At 46.2% G+C, this 24,578-nt stretch overlaps 1 pseudogene; it reads left to right on the forward strand.

Annotated features, from left to right (window-relative positions):
- Positions 1-1,454: 1,454 nt before the first annotated feature.
- Positions 1,455-23,690, forward strand: LOC134391704 (keratin, type II cytoskeletal 3-like; annotated as a pseudogene).
- The last annotated feature ends 888 nt before the right edge of the window (positions 23,691-24,578 follow it).

Raw genomic sequence — 24,578 nt, forward strand, 5'->3', positions numbered from 1 at the left:
CACCCCACCTGCCATGCTCAGCTCAGCATCATCTACCAGCTGCTGTGCCATGTGTTGCCAAGCCCTGTCCTCAGCCCTGAGTGCTGGCACCTGTGTGCCGTCTCCCCAGAGGCTGTGGTTGCCCGCAGGCAGGAGCGAGTGTCCCTCTGCCTCCCAATTCCCCAGTGAGGGTGCAGCTTCCCCAGAGCAGAGGGGCCTTGGTCATGAGCCAGCCTGGGAGGCACAGCCATAGCTGTGGAGAGTAGGGAGGCAGGGCCTGCTGTCTCTCCTGAACCCTCAACTCCTGGAAAGGCCCATGGGGCTGATCCCAGTGGGGGCAACTCCTGGGCCAGCAGTGCATTCTGCTTCTCTCCCAAACAAGCAACAGAGGAGAGCAGCCGGGTTTATACAGTCTCAGGTGTGGGGGATTAGCAGTGGGAATTGCCACTGATAATGGAGGGATTTGGGCTGGGCCCTCATTAGAGGCCCAAACTACCACACCAATCTCTTTGGAATTTGTTCTTGATGTTTAAATTGCAAACTGACTTCTCTGCATATTCACACTGGGCCAGCTCATTGGCAGCTGTCAAGGGGTGGAAACAGTGTTTCCCTTCAACAGCAAGGATCTAAAAAATGCTAAGTGAGGACAGGAAGACAGTGGGGGCAGTTCCTCATTTGCTCCTGGGGCTTCTTTTGGAGAAGGAATAGGCCACTCTTGGAACCAAGGCACTATTTGGATTTTGGAGTCAGGATCAGCCTGCGTGTGAGCAAAGAAGCAGCTTTATGTGCTGTGTTGTCAGCCCCCGCCAGTTTCACCCCTCCATGCCTCTTCCCCAGGCCTGACTCTATCCTCAGCATCACAGATGTCAGTGTGGGAAGTGGCCTGGATGGCACTGGGCCCAGGAGCTTCAAAGCTGGTTTTTTTTTTGTCTTTTTCGTGACCGGTAAGGGGATCGCAACCCTTGGCTTGGCATCGTCCGCACCGCGCTCAGCCAGTGAGCGCACCAGCCATCCCTATATAGGATCCGAACCCGCGGCGGGAGCGTCACTGCACTCCCAGTGCCACACTCTCCCGAGTGCACCACGGGGTCGGCCCCAAAGCTGTTTTTAAGTAGCAGAGTCTTTCCTTTAGGAGATGAGCATGGAGAGGTCAGGATGGTGGAGGAGAGGAGACCAGATGGCGCCCACTGCGTCCCTTTCTCCCACCCATGACTCTCTGAATGCTGGGACTTCAGTAGGTCTGATATGCAGCACTGCTCCAGGCTGAAGCCTCATCATGCAGAGGAGGAAGCTGAGGCCCGGCAAGGAGAAGACCCCATTAGTGGCTGAGTTGGGGTGGGACCTGGTTCTCCTTTCAGTCTGTGCCCCAGTTTGGTTCCAGCTTCATTTCTCAGATAACTGAGAAACGTTGGGCAAGAATCAGGGCCCTGGGGGATGGGGTAGGTGCCAAGGTTTTGAAGGGGGTGAGGGGGACGATGCCCATCTGTGGCATTCAGGGCTTCCTGCGGAAGAGAGCTCTGGGAGGGAGCCTGCATCTCTGTGGGTGTGTCTGTGGTCCTGTGATGAGCCTGTCTGTCTATCTGGGCATCAGTGTGACTCACCCTATGTGTGTTTTGTGTCTCTCTGTAGAGAGTTGGGCAGCCCGAGGACACCAAGTGCATTCTGGGGGAGGGAGAGCTGGGTCAGGCAGAACCCCTGCTTGGCCACATTTCCTTAGGTCATGTTACTGGAGGGTCTTGTTGTGATTCGTACGCTCAGAGGGAACAGCCACTCTAAGGTTTGGTGGGTCACTGGCTTGAACCGGCCTTCCTCCCAGTTAACCCACAAGGAAATGTAGGGGTGCCCAGTGGTCAGGAAGTAAGGGGTGAATGAAGGGGAGGAGGTGAGATTAATGAGGGAATGAGGGAAGAGTCCACGAAGGAGCATGCGTGGAGGAACCTGGGAGAGGAAAGAGGGAGGGGTCATTTCAAAAGGGGATGGCCTCTGCCGAGACTCATTGTCCAGAGAGCGCCTGGGGTTTTACTGTCAGGATCTAAGTCACCAAGGGTGGCCTTTGCTGCCCAAGAGAAGTGGAGGCAGATGTTATAAAAGTGACTGACATTTCACACTACACCTGACAATTCACAGTGAACTTTTCTCATACATCATCCTTTCAATAGCTTTAGGAATAAGCCGTCGTTATTCTTAAATTTTCCAGGGCAAGGAATCTGAGCTTCCTAGGTAGTGTGCCTCACATGGGCTGAAGGGGGTGGGCCTTGGACATCCTGGATTCATTTCCCTTACATGAACTCAGAAGAGGAAGGCGGGTGGCCTCTATGGCCTGGACCAGGGGGTCTCCCCCTCTGCCCCGCCGGGTCCAGCCTTCCCCTAGCTTTGCCTCCCATGTGCCCCTCTCCCTGTCTGCTCACTCCCTCCCAGGGTACTCAGCTGCGACCTTTACTTCTTCTCAGCCCACTGCTCATTCCTGTTCTCAGACAGATGCCCCCTCCCCCAGCTCTCCCACCAAGGCCTCTCAGGCCCTCATTCCAGGTATCCCTGTGTCTGAGAACTTGCTCCTTAGTGTATTCCATAGGTGTACCTCTCCCCACTAGAGGGCGAGCCCCTGGACAGCTGCTGTGCTCTCCAACATCTGTATCTTCCTTCTCCTGTCAGTCTTTCTCCTGCACAGCCCTCCCCCTTCTGCCCTTGTCCCCCCAGGTCCTTGCCTGCAGCCCTGCACTCACTAGGTTCCACACCCATTCCAGTAACCTCCCGAGGCTGGCTGGGCTGGCAGAGTGGTGCAGGGCCACAGGAGAGGCAGAGAAGTGCTGACCTGTCACTCCCAGGATGAGAGCATAGGTCTTTTGGGGATTAGAGGCTGTGTCCAGCCCTGAAGGATGGACCCTCTCCCAATTTAAGCTTATTTTGGGTGAGTAACACTGGAAAAACAAAGCAATTTGGAATTTGGGTAATTATCAAGGTGTGTTGTGAGTTTCTGGACTCGATCTCTTGCTGCCAGGCAAACCAAAGCTGATAATACCTCATTTAGTTGGCTGGCACCATCAGCCAGGCACGCTCCCTGGCCCAATATAAGGGCCATCTGTGGCCAGCGCTTCAGAAGGCTTCTGAGCTTCCTCCAGCCTTCTGTGTCCACCTTTCCTTTGGAGTACCTTGCTGCCCACCATGGGTTGCTAGGTGAGCTACAGTGAGCAATCCTGCAGGTCTTCCTGCTGGGGCCACTGCCAGGGCCTCAGTGGCCACTCAGCTGTTGTGTCCAGCCAGAGCCGGATCAGTTCCACCAAGTCTTCATCAGTTGCCTGCTCAGGAGGGGGCAGCGTGGGGTCTGCTGCCTGCACCCTGATGGGAGGATGTTTTGGCAGCAGGAGTCTCTAAAGCCTCTGGGGGAACAAGAAGATCTCCATCAGTGTGGCTGGAGGCAGCACCTGGGCTGGCAGGTTTGGGGGGGCTTGTGGGGGATGTTTTGGAGGCAGTGCTTTTGCAGGTGGTGGAAGGTTTTGGTGGGGGTTTTGGCGGAAGAGCTGGGGGCTTTGGTGGAGGAGTTGGAGGTTTCAGAGAAGGAGCTAGAGGTTTTGGCAGACGAGCTGGTGGCTTTAATTTTCCTGGCGGCTTTGGTTTCCCTGATGGCTTTGGTTGCCTTGGTGGCTTTGACTCTGGTGGCTTCTCAGGTGGAATCCATGAAGTGACTGTTAACCAGAGCCTCTTACAGCCTGTCAGTGTGGAGACTGACACCCAGATTGGGCAAGTAAAGGCCCAGGAGCGGGAGCAGATTAAGACCCTCAACAGCAAGTTTGCCTCCTTCATTGACAAGGTGAGCCCCTCTTGGGACAGCTGGACAGTAAGAAAATCTGGCCTAACCAGGTTGGTCTCTTTTTCCTCTTCTCCTTGTGAATCTGAGGAAGGAACTGTGGACTCAACCTATGCCTCCAGCCCTTTGTGGCATGTCACCAGGTGGTAGACCTGTTTAATGCAGTATCAGGTGATCAAAATACCACAGCCCCTCACTGGACAGAGTTCCTGTTCATCAGCGGGACTGCTGAGACTGGCTCCGGGGATAGTTTGTTGCTGTCATTGATGTTCCCTCCCTGCTGGCTTCTGAATCCCAAACACGGAATTCCCTTTACATCTCAGGGGAACTGTGAACTGCTTGTCTTTGAAAGAGAGGCTGCCTCTGCCCAAGCTGGATTTGTATCTGAGAGATGAGCTAATCTGCCATGTGTGGAAGGAGAGGGGTGCAGAGAGGTTTTAGAGGATGGGATGGGGTGGAGATGTACCTCCTCCTTGGTGGTTCTCACAGGAAGACTTCAGTGTGAGAAGCTGCAGATGTTGAGGGCATCTGACACTTGTTTACATGTATACACTGAGGGCTAGGCTGGAGAGATGTTCTGTAGGGATTCCTGTGCCCTGGATATTCCATGCAAGGGAAACCATGACAGTGATGGTGGTGACTATGGCATTTAGGAGAGTGTCATCAGCACTTGTAGTTACGATGAGTGGAGATCTCTTTGTGACCCTCAGATAACAGGGGGCCTTACAGAAAGGGTATAGATTCTTTGGGGGTCCTATCACCATATGTAAGTGTCTTGGGCAAAAATGAAAAATAAGTTAGTCTTAATATTGGAACATCACACATTTTTAGAGGTGAAGCTTTTGAAAGTAAAGTGACTTGCTGGAGGCAACCAGCTGGTTCCCAGCAGACACCTAGGTGTCTGGATAAATTCAGTCACAGAGAGGTAGAAAGTGACTCTGAAAACACTGCTCCTCCATGCAGGTGGGTCTGGCTGCCCAAGGTGTCCTTGGCAGCAGCAGCCCTTATCATTCTTAAAGGGGGATTCCTGGGTCTTGGGGTCCCTAGTGTCCAGCATAAGGTCTAGCACATGCTTGGTGCTCTGCAAATGTTTGTTGAATGACCAATTGATTAATATTTACTCATTTGCTTATATGGTTGGCCTTGAACTTGGGTGCAGAAATGTTTTGTAGCTAGTAAAAGTGTGAGACATCTTCAGTTAGTTGTTAAGTTTAAATGCAGGGCTCAGGGACCAGGCTTGGCAGAGGGCCTGATCCTAGGTGCGTCTAGGACCCTTGATCTTGGGAATAGGTCGTCTGAGAGCCATTTACCTATAGTTTGCTCTATTTTCCACCCTAGTGTAATGTTCCCAGGACTGTAAATGTCTTCCTGGAGACTGTGTTTGCTGTAGGATGCTGGAATCTCTGGTTATTTGTTGAGTAGTAAATGATTATGAATGAATGATACAATGGTAAGATCATTGAGCCTATGTATCAGGGAACATCAGTTCTGTTGCTGTTTTTTACTAGCTTGTTTTGTGTTCTTGGTTATCTCTGGGCTTCAGTTTCCTTACCCACAACATAGGGCTCTACCTGCCGTGCGTTACACTAACCCTGCTGTTCACATGGGGTTAGCACTGCAGTCCTGCAGTCCTGCAGGAGAGACAGGGAGATCGCTGGGACTGTGTTTCTGGGAAAGTCATGAGCTGTTGTGACTGGAGCTGGCATCAGACAGATTCTCGATGCTCTTTTCTCACTGGGCTGCAAGTGTGATTCCTGGAGCAGCAGAACAAGGTCCTGGAGACCAAGAGGAGCCTCCTGCAGGAGTAGGGCTCCAGTTCTAACACGAACAACCACAGCCTTGAACTGTGTTTCGAGAACTACATCAGCAGCCTGAAGGTCTATCTGAATGGGCTGCTCAGTGAGAAGAAAAAGCAGGAAGGGGAGCTGAGAAGCATGCAGGAGATGGTGGAGGACTTCAAGAAGAAGTGCATGTGCCCACTCCTGGGGCAGGCGTGGTGGGGTTCAGGGCCTGGACTAGAGTCCAGGACACCTGGCTTCAGTTGAGCTCTGTTCCAGTTGGTTTTTTACTTGTAGGAGCTTAATCAGCTTTCACTGACGTTCAATGTTCAGTGAAGTAAAATGGTGGCTCATGCCTTATTTGGGGCAGAAATCCTTTTTGGAACTTAATGAAAGAGTATACACATAGATGTGTGTGCGTGTGTGTGTATGTGTGTATAAATTTGAGGGGTCCTAAGATACACTGAAACTCATTCATGAACCTTATAGAACCAGATATTACCCTGCACTCTCCTTGGACCAGAACATTTCCATGCTCCCTGCCAATTCTGCCAGTCTATGAAATTTCATTTCCCTGTCCATAGACTTCCAAATGAGAAGCAACTTGCTGTGTAGTTAACAGCTCAGGCTGGTGAGCCTGACGGTGGCAGTGTCAGCAGCAGTGGAACCGTGTGGCTAGAGGCAGCCCCTCCCCACTTCTTGAACTCAGGGGGGAGCACCAGCCTATGGGGTCCGACCCACTGAGTTTGGCCCAGCAGAACCGCATGGCACTAGGGGCTCATTCTACAACCATGGAACAGGAACCAAGGTGGTTTAACATAACCACCCCACACCTACTGTCAAGCAAAGACAATTCACCTCCACAGTACCAACCAGGGTCACCCCACAGCCAATTTCAGTGTAATAGAAGAAGCAAACCCTCTACCAAATGACCAAGCATCAGCAAAAAAATACTAGAAGTACAAACAATCAAGAAGAAATGACACCACCAAAAGAATACAGTAATGCTCCAAAGTCAGACTCCATGGAATAGCGAATCCTTGAAACATCTGAAAAGAATTTCAAGCAATGATCTTAAGAAAACTTGAAGAAATAAAGGAAGACTCAATTAGAGAACACAATGAAACAAGAAAAAATATCCAGAATATGAAGGAGGAAATCTACAAAGACATTAATACCTAAAAAAAGAGTGTAGCAGAACTTCTAGAAATGAAAGACTCAATGAAATAAAAAACACAACTGAGAGCTTAAGCAGCAGGGTAGAGCAAGCAGAAGAAAAATTTCAGAGCTTGAAGATGGTCTTTTTGAAATAACTCAGGCAGACAAAAAAAGGAAAAAAAGAATTAAAAATAATGAGGAAATTCTAAGAGAGACAGCAGACAACCTCAAGAGCTCTAACATCTGAATTGTGGGTATTCCTGAAGGGGAGGAGAAAGGAAAAGGTATTGAAAACCTACTCAAGGAAATAGTAACAGAAAACTTCCCAGGTGTAGGGTGGGATACAGACTTTTGGATCCAGGAAGCTTAAAGGTCCCCATACAGATTCAACCCCAAAAGATCCTCCCCAAGACACATTATAGTTAAATTTGCAAAGCTCAAAGACAAAGAGAGAATTCTACAAGCAGCAAGAGAAAAGCATCAGGTCACATTTAGGGGAACCTCATCAAACTAACAGCAGACTTCTCAACTGAAACCCTACAGGCCAGAAGAAAGTGGAATGATACATTCAAAATACTAAAAGAAAAAATTGCCAGCCAAGAATTCTTTACCCAGCAAGGCTCTCCTTCAGAAATGAGGGAGAAATAATGTATTTCAAAAGTTGTGGGAGTTCACCACCACACGACCAGCCCTGCAAGAAATTCTCAAGGGAGTCATTTATCTGGAATCTGAATAATGGTGACCACTATCAGAAATACACAAGAAAGAGCAAAACCCACAGTTAAAACAAAAATGCTGGCAACAAAGAGCAAGAAGCTAAATCATTCCACTTTAAATTCCCAATTAACATTGAAGAAGGGAAATAAAAGGGGAAATAATGATCAAAAGATATTTAAACCATCTGAACAAGGAGCAATTAAATGACAGGAATTAAGCAACACTTGTCAACAACTACTCAATGTGAATGGACTAAACTCCACATTCAAAAGACACAGACTGACAGTCTGGATTAAAAAGCCAGACCCAATTATATGCTGTCTTCAAGAGACCCACCTCACCTGTAGAGACACACATAGACTAAAATTGAAGGGATGGAAAAAGATATACCATGCAGATGGAAACCAAAAACAAGCAGGAGTAGCTATTCTTATATCAGACAAAATAGACTTTAAACCAAAAAACATAAAAAAGACAAGGAAGGCCACTATATAATGAAAAAGGGAACTATTCAGCTGGAAGACATAACAATCATAAACATGTATGCACCCAATACCAGAGCACCCCGATATATTAAGCAAACACTCTTAGATCTAAAGAAAGAGATAGGACCTAATAGTGGGTGATCTGAACACCCCTCTCTCAGTATGGGACAGGACTTCCAGGCAACAAGTCAACAAAGAGACACAGGATTTAATCTACATCCTAGACCAACTGGACTTGGCAGATATATACAGAACATTTCACCCAACAGTTAAAGAATACACTTTCTTCTCATCAGCTCACAGTCCAGGATAGAACACATATTAGGTCACAAATTTAGTCTCAGAAAATTTTAAAAAATTGATATCATTCCAACTATCTTTTCAGACCACAATGGACTAAAACTGGAAATAAATAAGCAAAACACTGGAGCTATACAAATACATGGAAAATAAATAATAGGCTCCTGAATGACCCATGGGTCCAAGAAGAAATCAAACAGGAAATCAAAAAATTCCTAGAAACTAATGAAAACAAAGATACGTCATACCAAAACCTGTGGGATACTGCAAAAGCAGTACTAACAGGCAAATTTATTGTAGTAAATGTTTATATCAAAAAATGGAAAGACCGCAAATAAATGACCTAACACTATGCCTCAAAGAACTTGAAAAACAATAGCAATCCAAACCTAAAGGTAGTAGATGGAAGGAAATAATTAAGATCAGAGCAGAACTAAATGAAATAGAGACCCAAAAAACAATAGAAAAGATCAATAAAACTAAAAGTTGGTTTTTCAAGAAGATAAATAAAATAAACACACCATTATCTAGGTTAACAAAAAAAAAAAAAAAAAAAAAAAAAAAAGAGAGAGAGAAGAGAGAAGACCCAAATAACAAAAATCAGAAATGAAAAGGGGGACATTACAACTGATACTGATACCACAGAAATACAAAGAATCATTATAGACTATTTTAAACAACTGTATGACAACAAATATGACAATCTGGAAGATATAGATAAGTTTCAAGACACATATAAACTACCAAGACTGAACAAAGAAGACATAGAAAACCTGAACAGACCAATAACAAGCAAGGAGATTGAAGTGGTAATCAGGAATCTTCCAACAAAAAAAAGTCTGGATCCAGATGGCTTTACAGCTGAATTCTATCAAACTTTTATTTTTTAAAAATTAATTAATTAATTAATTTATTTATTTTTAATTTTATTTTGTCAATATACATTGTAGCTGATTATTGCTCCCCATCACCAAAACCTCCCTCCCTTCTCCCTCCCCCCTCCCCCCCAACAATGTCCTTTCTGTTTGCTTGTCGTATCAACTTCAAATAATTGTGGTTGTTATATCTTCTCCCCCCCCCCCCCGGTTTGTGTGTGTGTGTGTGTGTGTGTGTGTGTGAATTTATATATTAATTTTTAGCTCCCTCCAATAAGTGAGAACATGTGGTATTTCTCTTTCTGTGCCTGACTTGTTTCACTTAATATAATTCTCTCAAGATCCATCCATGTTGTTGCAAATGGCAGTATTTCATTCGTTTTTATAGCTGAGTAGTATTCCATTGTGTAGATGTACCACATTTTCCGTATCCACTCATCTGATGATGGGCATTTGGGCTGGTTCCAACTCTTGGCTATTGTAAAGAGTGCTGCGATGAACATTGGGGAACAGGTATACCTTCGACTTGATGATTTCCATTCCTCTGGGTATATTCCCAACAGTGGGATGGCTGGGTCGTATGGTAGATCTATTTGCAATTGTTTAAGGAACCTCCATACCGTTTTCCATAGAGGCTGCACCATTTTGCAGTCCCACCAACAGTGTATGAGAGTTCCTTTTTCTCCGCAGCCTCGCCAGCATTTATCGTTCATAGTCTTTTGGATTTTAGCCATCCTAACTGGGGTTAGATGGTATCTCAATGTGGTTTTGATTTGCATTTCCCAGATGCTGAGTGATGTTGAGCATTTTTTCATATGTCTGTTGGCCATTTGTATATCTTCCTTAGAGAAATGCCTACTTAGCTCTTTTGCCCATTTTTTAATCGGGTTGCTTGTTTTCTTCTTGTACAGTTGTTTGAGTTCCTTATATATTCTGGATATTAATCCTTTGTCAGATATATATTTTGCAAATATTTTCTCCCACTCTGTTGGTTGTCTTTTAACTCTTTTAATTGTTTCTTTTGCTGTGCAGAAGCTTTTTAGTTTGATATAATCCCATTTGTTTATTTTTCCTTTGGTTGCCCGTGCTTTTGGGGTCGTATTCATGAAGTCTGTGCCCAGTCCTATTTCCTGAAGTGTTTCTCCTATGTTTTCTTTAAGAAGTTTTATTGTTTCAGGGTGTATATTTAGATCCTTAATCCATTTTGAGTTGATTTTAGTATACGGCGAGAGGTATGGATCTAGTTTCATTCTCCTGCATATGGATATCCAGTTATCCCAGCACCATTTGCTGAAGAGGCAGTCCCTTCGCCACTGAATAGGCTTGGTGCCTTTGTCAAAGATCAGCTGACAGTAAGTGTGTGGGTTGATTTCTGGATTCTCTATTCTATTCCATTGGTCAGTGTGTCTGTTTTTATGCCAGTACCATACTGTTTTGGTTATTATAGCTTTGTAGTATAGCTTAAAGTCAGGTAGTGTTATGCCTCCAGCTTTATTTTTTTTGCTCAGCATTGCTTAGGCTATGCGTGGTCTTTTATTGTTCCATATAAATGTCTGAATAGTTTTTTCCATTTCTGAGAAAAATGTCTTTGGAATTTTGATGGGGATTGCATTGAATTTGTATATCACTTTGGGTAGTATGGACATTTTCACTATGTTGATTCTTCCAATCCAAGAGCATGGGATATCTTTCCATCTTCTTGTATCCTCTCTAATTTCTCTCAGCAGTGGTTTGTAGTTCTCATTATAGAGATTTTTCACCTCCTTGGTTAACTCAATTCCTAAGTATTTTATTTTTTTGGTGGCTATTGTAAATGGACAGGCTTTCTTGACTTCTCTTTCTGCATGTTCACTATTGGAGAAAGGAAATGCTACTGATTTTTGTGTGTTGATTTTGTATCCTGCTACTGTGCTGAAATCATTTATCACTTCCAGCAGTTTTTTTGTAGAGGTTTTAGGCTGTTCGATATATAGGATCATGTCATCTGCAAACAGGGACAGTTTGACTTCATCTTTTCCAATCTGGATGCCCTTTATTTCCTTCTCTTCTCTGATTGCTCTGGCTAGTACTTCCAACACTATGTTGAATAAGAGTGGTGAGAGTGGGCATCCTTGTCTAGTTCCTGTTCTTAAAGGAAAAGCTTTCAGCTTTTCCCCATTCAGGATGATATTGGCAGTGGGTTTGGCATATATGGCTTTCATTATGTTGAGATACTTTCCCTCTATACCTAACTTATAGAGGGTCTTTGTTATGAATGAGTGCTGAACTTTATCAAATGCTTTTTCAGCATCTATAGAGATGATCATATGGTCCTTGTGTTTGAGTTTATTAATATGGTGTATCACATTTATTGATTTGCGTATGTTGAACCAACCTTGCATCCCTGGGATGAATCCCACTTGATCGTGATGAATAATTTTACGTATGTGTTGCTGTATTCTGTTTGCTAGTAATTTAGTGAGGATTTTTGCATCTATATTCATCAAGGATATCGGCCTGTAGTTTTCTTTTTTGGTTATATCTTTACCTGGTTTTGGTATCAGGATGATGTTTGCTTCATAGAATGAGTTTGGGAGATTTGCGTCCGTTTCAATCTTTTGGAATAGTTTGTAAAGAATCGGTGTCAATTCCTCTTTGAATGTTTGGTAAAATTCTGCTGTGAATCCATCTGGTCCTGGGCTTTTCTTTGTTGGGAGCCTTCTGATAACAGCTTCAATCTCCTTTATTGTTATTGGTCTGTTCAAATTTTCTACGTCTTCACGGTTCAGTTTTGGGAGCTTGTGTGTGTCCAGAAATTTATCCATTTCCTCCAGATTTTCAAATTTGTTGGCGTATAGTTGTTTATAGTAATCTCAAATGATTCCTTGTATTTCAGATGAATCAGTTGTAATATCGCCTTTTTCATTTCTAATTTTTGTTATTTGAGTCTTCTCTCTTCTTTTTTTTGTTAGCCATGCTAATGGTTTGTCAATTTTATTTATCTTTTCAAAAAACCAACTTTTTGATTCGTTGATCTTTTGAATTGTTTTTTGGTTTTCAATTTCATTCAGTTCTGCTCTGATCTTAATGATTTCTTTCCGTCTGCTAACTTTAGGTTTGGATTGTTCTTGTTTTTCTAGTTCTTTAAGGTGAAGTGTTAGGTTGTTCACTTGCCATCTTTCTATTCTTCTGAAGTGAGCGTTTAATGCAATAAAATTTCCCCTCAATACTGCTTTTGCAGTATCCCACAGGTTTTGGTATGATGTATCATTGTTTTCATTAGTTTCAATAAATTTTTTGATTTCCTGCTTGATTTCTTCTTGGACCCATTTGTCATTAAGTAGAATGCTGTTTAATTTCCATGTGTTTGTATAGTTTCCAGAGTTTCGTTTGTTATTAATTTCTAGTTTTAATCCATTGTGGTCTGAGAAGATACATGGGATAATTGCAATTTTTTTGAATTTATTGAGACTTGATTTGTGACCCAATATGTGATCTATCCTGGAGAATGATCCATGTGCTGCTGAGAAGAATGAATATTCTGAGGTTGTTGGGTGGAATGTTCTGTAGATATCTGCCAATTCCAATTGGTCTAGAGTCTTGTTTAGATCTTGTGTTTCTCTACTGATTCTTTGCCTAGATGATCTGTCTAATATTGACAGTGGGGTGTTCAGGTCCCCTGCTATTATGGTATTAGTGTCTATTTCCTTCTTTAGGTCTAATAGAGTTTGTTTTATAAATCTGGCTGCTCCAACATTGGGTGCATACATATTTATGATTGTTATGTCTTCTTGATGGATCAGTCCTTTTATCATTAAGTAGTGTCCCTCATTGTCTCTTTTTATGGTTTTTAGTTTAAAGTCTATTTTGTCAGATATAAGAATAGCCACTCCAGCTCGTTTTTCTTTTCTGTTTGCATGGTAAATCTTTTTCCATCCTTTCACTCTTAGTCTGTGTGAATCTTTATGGGTGAGGTGGGTCTCTTGTAGGCAGCATATAGTTGGGTCCTGCTTTTTGATCCAGTCAGCCAGTCTGTGTCTTTTAATTGGGGAATTTAAGCCTTTAACATTAAGAGTTGTTATTGAAAGGTGTTGATTTATTCCTAGCATTTTATTGGTTGTTTGGTTGTCTTAGGTGTCTTTTGTTCCTTGCTTTCTGATTTACTGTTTGGTTTCTTTGTTTGTTGGTTCCTTAGGTTGTAGAGAGTGTTTTTGTTAGCTTGTTTTCTCTTCATGAATGCCATTTTTATTGTACTAGCGGGTTTAGATTTTTCTTGGGTTTTTATGGCAGTGGTAGTTATTTTTCAGGAACCAAACCCAGTACTCCCTTGAGGATTTCTTGTAAGGGTGGTCGTGTGGTAGTGAACTCCCGCAGTTTTTGTTTGTCTGAGAAATATACTATTTGCCCCTCATTTCGGAAGGATAGCCTTGCAGGGTAGAGTATTCTTGGCTGGCAATCTTTGTCTTTTAGTATTTTGAAAATATCATCCCATTCCTTTCTAGCTTTTAGGGTTTGTGATGAAAAGTCTGATGTTAACCTGATTGGGGCTCCCTTATAGGTGATTTGACGCTTCTCTCTTGCAGCTTTTAAGATTCTCTCTTTGTCTCTGAGTTTTGCCAATTTGACTATGACATGTCTTGGAGAAGGCCTTTTTGGGTTGAATACGTTTGGAGATCGTTGAGCTTCCTGGATCTGAAGATCTGTGATTTTTCCTATACCTGGGAAGTTTTCTGCCACTATTTTGTTGAATATGTTTTCAATGGAATCTCCATTTTCCTCCCCTTCTGGAATACCCATGACTCGGATATTTGAGCGCTTGAGGTTGTCTGATATCTCTCTCAGATTTTCTTCCATGTCCTTGATTCTTTTTTCTTTCTTTTTGTCTGCTTGTGTTATTTCAAACAGCCCATCTTCAAGTTCAGAGGTTCTCTCTTCAACTTCGACAAGCCTGCTGGTTAAACTCTCCATTGTGTTTTTTATTTCGCTGAATAACTTCTTCAGTTCAGCAAGTTCTGCTACATTTATTTTCAGGACATTGATTTCCTTGTATATTTCCTCTTTCAGATCCTGTATACTTTTCCTCATTTCATCATGATGTCTAGCTGAGTTTTCTGGTATCTCATTCAGTTTCCTTAGAATTATCACTCAAAATTCCTTGTCAGTTATTTCAAGGGCTTCTTGTTCTATAGGATCTAGAGTATGAGATTTATTAACTTTTGGTGGTGTACTTTCTTGATTTTTTGTATTTCTGGTGTCTTTTTTTTGGTGTTTATTCATTGTGGCAGGGGGTTTCACAGTCCACCGGTTTGAGACTAATGACTAACTAGGATGTTCCTGTGGTTGCCAATTTGGTATGGCTCCCGCCGTGACTGCTCAGTTGACCTCTAGTGTCTTGTGTGTGTGGTTGCCTCGGGTCTTGGGCTTCTCCGGGGATCCACCTTTCTGGTCAGCTTGGACTCTGCTGGGCTGGTGGATCACGTACCACAGGGTGTGTGATCTCTGTTGAGCTTTCACTTCCTGTACAGGACTTCTCCCCGTTCCGTGTGCTCTGGCCCAGGCTGTTAGATCGTGCAGTGGCGACCCCACCGAGTGTGTGGTTTCTGTCGAGTCTCTGCCTCCCTGGCCGCACGTCTCCCCCCTCTGTGCACACTGTGCTGGGCTGGGGTGTGTCTTCTACAGCCCTCGTCTATCAGCTGGGCCTTCAAGACCCTGCTCGGCACCGCCTCGCCCAGGAAGTCTACCAGGTTTCTGCTAGGCACAGACGACCGGTCTCTCTGGGTGCCTTTGTAGCACTGTGTAGATCTTTCTCGGGTCTTGTTCACCTTTGTATCCCCCCGGTATAAACCGAGTCTAGTGCCCGCCTGCAGCCTGCTCTCCGGCAGGTTCAAGCGGACCTGGGAACTCTCCTACCACACTATTCCCAACCAGAAATTCGTTAGGCTTTTTTCCAAACTGGTGGTCGCAGAGATGGTATCTGCCTCCCAGTAACAGGAAGTTTACCGGGGCAGGAGTCCAGGGTGTGGTGGAGTGACAGTCGGCCGCCCGTACTTCCTTGCCCTCCCAACACTGGTCGGGACGCCCCGCGCCCCCAGCCCCGCCAGAGAACCGCGGAGGGAGTGGGAGCGGAGGCCCCTGGGCCAGGCCAAGCAAGTGGGAGGGCTCAGTGATGGCCGAGCAGCGCGGAGCTGCCCGCACCTGGGAAAATGGAGGCAGCACCGGGGCGGTGAGTGGCCTGGTGGTGCAGGCGGGAACCGCGTGGGCATCCACCCCCCGAACAGAGCTGTGCCAGGGATCACTCACAGTGCTGTGCCAGGTCGGGTGTTCGCTCTCTGTCTCTGGTTTGTCGCCTTCCGTGTTCTCGGCGCTGCCGCCTCGGGCTGTTCAGTCGCGGCCCGGCTCGGGCGCTCCCAGGAGTCTTCTTTAATGCCGGCCCGAAACGTCGAATCCTGAATAGGGCAGCTGGCCGCCTTCAGCGTGGCCCTGCCTCCGAGATCCTGGCTGCATCCACAGCAGCCCTGGCGCCATGTTCCCTGTTTCAAGACTCGCTTTTGCAGCTAAGAATCAGTTCTTTTCCTGCTCCACACTTCAAAGCTGTTGCCTGTAAATGAGGCAGCCTCTCCTGCCGGGGGCAAAGTGGCGTTGAGCCCCCACGACCTGCCAGCAGCTGTAGTCCTCCCTTAAGAGATGGTGAGAGGAAGGTCCACAAGTTTCCTGGCTGCCTGAGGCCCAGTGGCCGCCTTTTACACCTCAGCTACTCCGCGTCAGCCGCCGCAGCCGCCGCCATCTTGAAACTCTCTATCAAACTTTTAAAGAGGAGTTAATGCCAATTTTCCTCAAACTATTCCAAACAATTGAAACAGATGCTACTCTCCCAAACTCATTCCATAGGGCCAACATAACTCTGATACCAAAATCAGATAAAGACACAACAAAAAAAGAAAATTATAGGCCAATATCCTTGATGAGCCTAGATGCTAAAATCCTCAACAAAATATTAGCAATCACAATACAGCAACACATTAAAAATACTATACACTATGATCAAGTGGGATTCATCCCAGGGATGCAAGGATGGTTTAACATACAAAAGTCAATAAATGTGATATATCACATCAACAAACTCAAGGACAAAGACCATATGATTATCTCAATAGATGCTGAAAAAGCATTTGACAAAATTCAACATTGCTTCATGATAAAGACTCTCAACAAATTAGGTATAGAAGGAAAATATCTCAACACAATAAAAGCCATTTATGACAAGCCCACCACCAGTATCATTCTGAGTGGGGAAAAATTGAAGGCCATCTCCCCTTAAGGACAGGAACAAGACAAGGATGTCCACTCTCACCACTTCTATTTAACATAGTACTAGAGGTACTAGCTAGAGCAATCAGGCAAGAGAAAGAAATAAAGGGAATCCAGATTGGAAAAGATGAAGTCAAACTTTCTCTATTTGCAGATGACATGATACTGTATATAGAAAAACCTAAAGACTCTATCAAAAACCTTCTACAGCTGGTTAATAACTTCAGTAATGTTGCAGGATACAAAATAAATGCCCCCAAATCAGTAGCATTTATATACTCAAATAATGAATTAACAGAAAGAAAAATAAAGAAAGTAAGCCTGTTTACAATTGTCACAAAAAAGTAAGATACCTAGGGATCGATTTAACCAAAAAGGTGAAAGACCTCTACAATGAGAACGACAAACCACTTCTGAAAGAAATTAAAGAAGACACAAAAAGATGGAAAGATATTCCATGCTCTCGGACTGGAAGAATTAAAATTGTGAAAACGTCTATACTACCCAAAGCGATCCACAGATTCAATGCAATCCCCATCAAAATACCAATGACATTCTTCACAGAAATGGAAAAAACAATCTTACCTTTCATATGGAAAAACAAAAGACCCTGAATAGCCAAAGCAATCCTGAGTGAAAAAAATAAAGCTGGAGGCATAACTCTGCCTGACTTCAAATTATACTACAAAGCTGTTGTAACCAAAACAGCATGGTACTGGTATAAAAATTGACATTCAGACCAGTGGAGTAGAATAGAGAACCCAGAAATCACTCCTCAGGCTTATAGCTATCTGATATTAGACAAAGGCAACAAAAATCTACAGTGGGGAAAAGATTGCATCCTCAACAAGTGGTGCTGGGAAAACCGGATATCCATATGCAGAAGAATGAAACTAGATATGCATCTCTCACCATACACTAAAATCAACTCAAAACGGATTAAAGACCTAGGTTTAAGACTGAAACTGTAAAATTACTAAGGGAAAATACAGGTGAAACACTTCAGCAGTTAGGTCAGGGCACAGGCTTTATGAACATGAGCCCAAAAGCACGAGCAGCAAAAGAAAAAATAAACAAATGGGACCATATCAAACTAAAAAGTTTCTGCACAGCAAAGGAAACAATCAACAGAGTGACAAGAAAACCTACAGAATGGGAGAAAAGTTTTGCTAACTATGCATCTGACAAGGGATTAATATCCAGAATATACATAGAACTCAAGCAATTATACAGTAAAAAAACAAATGACCCAATTAAAAAATGGGCAAAGGAGCTGAATAGACATTTTTTAAAGAAGACATACAAACAACCAACAGATACATGAAAAAATGCTCAACATCACTAGTCATCAGGGAAATGCAAATTAAAACCACACTGAGATACCATCTCACTCCAGTTAGACTGGCTATAATCAAAAAGACGGTGAATAACAAATGCTGGCGAGGGTGTGGAGAGCAGGGAACACTATTGCACTGTTGGTGGGACTGTAAATTAGTACAACCACTATGGAAAACAGTATGGAGGTTTCTCAAACAACTACAGATAGATCTTCCATATGATCCAGCAATCCCTCTTCTGGGTATATATCCAGAGGAATGGAAATCATCATGTCAAAGAGATACCTGCACTTACATGTTCATCACAGCTCTGTTTACAATAGCCAAGACATAGAACTAACCTAAATGTCCATCAATGGACGATTGGATAAGGAAACTAGTACATATATGCTATGGAATATTACTCTGCCATAAAAAAGAATGAAATACTCCCATTTGCAACAACGTGGATGAACCTGGAGAAACTTCTGTTGAGTGAAACAAGCAAAGCACAGAGGGATAAATACTGCATGTGCTCACTCATATTTGGGAGCTAAGAGAGAAAGGAAGGAAGGAAAGAAAGACCACAGTAGTGCTGTGGTCTTACAGAGGGAGGGAACATTCCTAGGGCTACAAAGTGGAGTGGGGGGGGGAAGTGGAGGAGGAGGGAAGTTGGGGGATAATTGGATGGGGACAAGGGGTACAAAAGTAATCTCTGGTAATGGGTGTGCCCCCAGTGTGAATCTGGCCCTCACATCATGGGCAGGGGGGTGACAATTAGCTTTGTATCTCATGAATATTCTTAATTAAACAACAAAAAAAGAGCTCAGGCTCTGGAGTTTGCGAGCCTTGATCAAGCCCCATTCTGCCATTTATCAGCTCTGTGATTTTGAGCAAGTACCTTCACTTCTCTGTGCCTCAGTCTCTTCATCTATGGGATGGAGGGAGTGATAGTATTTACAGGTTGTAAGGAGGATTAATGTGTTAATACAAGTATGATTCGTGCAGCAGGAGCTGGCACATTCTTAGTGACCATTCTTGGTTTTTACTATGGAGAGTCCATGATGCTACTGTGCTTGCTGCACACAGGGCTGGCACTAGGAAATTCCCCTGAAAGGTCCAGGCAGCTCAGCCATCTTCCTCTGGTCACATACATAGGTTAAAAAGCCCACATTTCTCCAGGAAGCCCTCTAGGATTAATCAGAATAGAACTCGCCAAGGAAGGGGCTTCGACTCCTGTGTCCAATGATCACCATTAGTATTTTTTTGCTTTTTGTTTTTTTCTTTTGGAAGTGCATCCCCAGGAACTACGTAACGAGAGAGCCTTTGCATGGCAAATTTAAATCCCCCTCAAATCCCCTCACAAATCCTTCTCACCTAGTGTCAGTGTGATGGCTGCATCCCCAGGCCACGTTCTTGCTCTTACCTTCACAGTCTCTCTTGCTCTTCCCTGAGATGTAGTCACCTGTCCAGCCTGCAGAAACCCAGTTTACTGATGTTAGGATGTGACTGCCTGTGCTTGGATAAGTGTCCCATTTCCCCTGAGTGGGAGCCCCTGGGGGGCAGGCCCTGTGGCCCTTTCCTCTTTCGACTTCCCTCCGTGCCCAGAACTGGACAGAGCCACAGTTTAGAGGGGACAGTGACTGAATTCTGTCCTGGGACGTCGATGCTGCCTACATGAAAAAAGTGGAGCTGTAGGCCACAGTGGGGAGTGTAACAGATGAGATCAACGTCCTGAAGGCCCTCTACAATGCTGTGAGTCTCTTCCCATCACCAGCCTTGGGACCCACCTGCTCCCACCTCCTAGAGGAGAGGGCACTTAGAGGCTCACCAGCAGGAGTCTGAGTCTGTCTACTTGCTCACCTTGCTGGCTAGTGCTGCTCTCTACCCAGGCAATCCAAACCTCTGCCTCCCCACTTCCTTTCTTCCATGATAGAAGTGGTCATTGCCTTCTAGAAAGGCCCCAAATACCCATCCCTCAGTCAGTCCTGTGCACCCCTCTTCTGAGTAAGTGGCTCCCCATCCTGAAGGAGCCCTGGCATAGGTCTGCTCAGGAGTGGGCATATCTGTCTGGCCCTGCAGGAGCTGTCCCAGATGCAGTCAGACATCAGTGACACGTCCGTGGTCTGTCCATGGACAACAGCCGCTGCCTGGGCCTGGACAGCATCATCGTTGAAGTCTGTGCCCAATATGAGGACATCGCCCAGAGGAGCAAGGTAGAGACTGGGGCCCTGTGCCAGAGCAAGGTGGTGACACATCATGTAGCTTTGGAGAATCTTGCTACTTCCATCAGTCTACCTAGACAGCTTACCCTAGAGGGCAGACTGTGGCTCTGAGCCATTCTCTTCCAGTATGGCAGTTCCCTCACCTTCCTACTGGTCTGGTCGTATCAACAGAGAGCTTCCTTCCTTGTCAGAAAGCTCTGACTTTGTTCCAATCCAGTACTTCTCAATAGGGAGTGGGGAAGGTATGATTTCCCCCAGAGGACATGTGGCAACGTCTGCAGATACTTTTGGCTGTCACGCCTTGAGGTGGGGTGGGGGGTGCTACTGGAATCTAGCAGATAGAGGCCACAGATGCTACTAAACATCCTGTCAAGCACAAGATGCCACCCCCCCAACAAAGAATCATCCTGCTCAAAATGTCAACAGTGGCTGAGAAATCCTTAACCTAAATCCCTCTTGCTGCATTCTCTTTATTTTATTTTAATGTTGGAAACTCTTCCATTTCTCCTCCACCAATCTTGCCCTGTGTCAATATGTGCTTCTGATTTGATCATACTGAGTGTTGAAGCCAGTGTCAAGAAGCCAAGGGAAGGGGGCAGGGCACGTGGGAGGAAGATTGAGCACAGTCTAACTCTACAAGGCCTGGGGAATTCTGTACATCCTCCTCCCATTCCCAAAATCTGAGTGGGACACAGCTGGCCCATCTATGTCTGGCTCTTCTCTTGGATTTTCCCAGGGAAGTAGAGTCTGCCAGTTGATGAGATGGCTCCAGCATATGACATGTTTGCTTTCAAGTCTCAGCACTGCCACTCCATGGCTGGATGACTTTGGTCATGGTCCTCAGACAATCTGTGTCTCAGTTTTCACTTTTGTTAAATGGAGATAACAATGCCTTTCTCATTGGATAGTTGTGAGGATTAATGAGACAGAGCAGAGGGCCTAGTACAAAGTGACAACTCAACAAACAGTAGCTACTGTCTAGAAGACAGTCCCCCTGATGCAGGGGAGAGGGTCCTGGCTTCCTCCAACAGGGGACCTGGCACAAGTCTGTGTTTTATTTTTCCCATTTGTGGCATGAACAGGTTGCATTAGGTGGCCTATAAAGCTCTTGCTGTCTTTCTGAAGGTGTGACTCTTTTCCGGACACAGTTGGGAGAGCTGCCGATCACAGCTGGCAAGCATGGTGATGACCTCAGGAACACCAAGAGTGAGATCATGGAGCTTAACAGGATGATCCAGAGGCTGCAGGTCAAGATCGAGAGCATCAAGAAGCAGGTGGGAATGAAGAGGAAGAGTGTGTGTCCAAGATTGTAGGTTTATGCTTCCATCACAAAACCCAGGCTCAGCACTTGCTAAAAGTGAAACCATGCCCCAGACACATGCACACTAAGATTTCTCAGGTGCAGTTCTGTGCTAGGTGCTGAACAAAGCTTGTTATGTGGATCCAAGTTGGACCTGCCTCCCTGGAGCTTGAAGGCTGATGTGGGCCAGAAATACTGAGAACAGACATGGATAGGGAGATTGGAGAAAGTAGCTGATTGTGCGGAGACTAAACTGGGAGAGTAGCCAAGGCAGCCTGCATTTATATGGGCTGGAGCAGAAAGAAAGTTTCCCTGCTCATTCAGGAAGACTTTCTGGAGGAGGGAAGTTTTCTGAAGGCTCAGTTGCTTGCCATACAGGAACAGAGAGGTACAGGAACGGTCTGACTCCTCCTGAACTGGGCTAGGTCCTAGAGGCAGGTGTTGATAATCCCACTTCTTGGCATGTGAGGACTCAGATCCAAGCCCAGGTTTTGCTACTGACCAGCTGCGCAGCCTTTAACCTCTGGGGTCTGTGTTTTCCTCATCTGCCCAATATTAGGTAACGTAGGTGCAAGCACCATGCACACAGGGCAGGCCCTTGGTAAGTGCCACTTGAATTTAAGTTGGACTCCTGGCTCCCCCACGCCCAGAATGCAAACCTGCAGATGGGCCATTACTGATGCAGAGCAGCGTGGGGAGGTGGCCCTCAAGGATGCCAATGCCAAGCTTCAGGACCTCAAGGCTGCCCTGCAGCAGGCCACGGAGGACGTGGCCCGGCTGCTGTGTGAGTACCAGGAACAGATGAATGTCAAACTGGCCCTGGGCATCGAGATAGCAGCCTACTGGATCCTCTTGGAGGGTGAGGAATGCACATGAGAGTCCATCCGATTCCCAGGAGGCCCAGAGGTCTGGGAGATTTCCTGCCTGAGCCTGATACCAGGTGCAGGTGTGCGTGTCTGCTGTTGCAGGTGGTGGTAGCCCTTGACAGCCTCCTCATGTTAAGGGCTGGGAGATGCTGTCACAGCTCCAAGACAGCTGTGTTTCCTGTTCAATATTAACACCATCAGAGTCTTATCTGGGGTAGATTTCCCCACCTCCATGCCCCATGTTTTGGCTGCAAAGTATGTCTCCAAAGAGGAGGAGACATAGACATAAATGTTATTTCTAGGTCATTTCTTTATTACTGCCTTAATTGCAGGTTCCTGCATAATAGCACTTGGGTATAGGGCTCTGGCCCATGTGGGTTCAAATAATATTTACTGAATAAAGAGTATCCTGAGGAGGCGGGAGAAGTTGGGCTCAGGAATGACCCTTTGGTCCGTTACTCTCTAGGAGAACGTTAGTGGAAAGAGTAACACTTTAAGTCCAACCTTACTCAACAGAAAGAGAAACGCAGTTCATGATTTTTTGAGCACCGGTCCAGCCCATTTCTTATTCTGAACATCATCCAGGAAAGAGCTTGGGGGGACCAAAGCTTTCATTACTGTTGACTTCAGGAGGGCGCACTTGGGGAAAGAGAGGATCTGAGAGCACTGAGGGCCGGTCTTCCCCAGCAAGATGTCTGGGGAGTGCCAGAGTTCCGTGAGCGTCGGTGAGGACCGGGTTCTTTCTCTGGGGAGGGGCTGGACCGTGGGCCAGCGCTGTTGCGAGATCACTCTACATGCGGTCTGCGAAGGGCTGTTGGGTGATGGTCCCAGAGGAGCCAACTCCCCGCCCCCCCGGCCTGCCCTCCCCACCCTTGCGGAATCTCAGCTCGGCCTCACCCCGGGGAAGACCGGTGGGCAAATAGGGGCGGCTCCTGGACTGTGGGAGCGGCTGGCGTGCCGGGCGGACACCCCAGAGGCTCCCTGACCCCAAATGCTCTTTGCAGAGATGGTCCCCAACACCGGCGGCGGCTGCGGCGGCTGCGCCCTGGGAGCGGGAGCCCTGGGAGCGGGAGCCCTGGGAGCGGGAGCCCTGGGAGCGGGAGCCCTGGGAGCGGGAGCCCTGGGAGCGGGAGCCCTGGGAGCGGGAGCCCTGGGAGCAGGCTCCGGGGCGCGCGGAGGCCGGGGCGACGCCGGTGGAGGCAGCTGGGGCTCCGCGGGGCGCGGGGCTCCTCCGGGGCGGGGGCCCGGTGCTGTCAGCAGGGGCGGAGGCAGTAGCTGCTGGGTCCGCGTCTCACGAAGCTCCTCCCAGAGCCCGCGGTCCCACCACAAGTTCTGAACCGGGCTCCTGAGGTGTCCCCGGACCACCAGCCGCCTCCGCCCGCCGGCACACCGCAGCTCTGCGCCCTCTTTCACACCCTCGCAGGACTCTTTCCCTCTTCTGCCTGCTCCACCTTCCCAAATGGCTGGCACAGCAGCCCAGAAGTTGCCGGGAAGGATGATGGGGCTGAAAAACCGTCTACCCCACAAGGCCAGGTCACGGGGCACTGCAGCTGCCCCGAAGGTGCCCCCACCCTAGCCACAAGTCCCACTGCCTTTTAGGCGAGGCCCAGCCGACGCTTTCCCAACTCTTGCGGCCAGGGGCTCCCCTGGTCCACACTTCCTGCTGGTGCTTTGATTTCCCATGACCGGTTTTGTCCCTTCACTGCTCCAAGAAAGGAGTTCTCTGTTCTGTATCTTCCATAAAATGCACTGTGTTTCAGACATCGTGGTAGAATTTTTGTTCTGGATTCCATGGTCATTGTGGCAAACTAGTGGCATGAGGTAGGAGAGGCAAAATAAAAGTGGGCAGGTGTGCAAAGGAGGATGTATGTGTACCTTCCATATAAACTGTTGTCCTCACTAGCGTGGAGGACTGATGGAGGATGTCACATAGAAGAAGAGAGGATGCACCTTAGGGCGATCACAGAAACTCTTAGCTAAGTAAATGTACAGCCACGAGGTAGCCAAAGACACACCAGGCTAGAAAAACACAACATGCGACAACGCACAACTGCAGCTTCAACAGAGAATGTTCTAGCTCTACAGTGAAAAGCTTACTTGGAATAGTCTAAGTCAGAGAAAGGGAAGCACGGGGACTGTCTCAGGACAGCCTGCACTCAGAGAGGCTGCGGTCTCACTTCTCGAAAACAAACCCACCCACCATGGCTCCCTTTTCTCCACACCCTTGCCAACACTTCTTATCTCTCATCTTTTTGATAACAGCCACCCTATCTCATTGTGGTTTTGATTTGCATTTTCTCTGATGGTTAGTGATGTCGATCGCCTTGCATACTGTTGGTGGGAATGTGAATTGGTACAGCATAGCCATTATGGAAAACAGTATGGAGGTCCCTCAAAAAATTAAAAGCAGAACTACCATATGATCTAGCAATCCCACTTCTGGGTAAACAGTCAAAGAAAATTAAGTATGTTGAAGAGATATCTGCA

Source organism: Cynocephalus volans, chromosome 12 (assembly GCF_027409185.1).
Source record: "Cynocephalus volans isolate mCynVol1 chromosome 12, mCynVol1.pri, whole genome shotgun sequence".
Taxonomy (NCBI): Eukaryota; Metazoa; Chordata; class Mammalia; order Dermoptera; family Cynocephalidae; genus Cynocephalus; species Cynocephalus volans.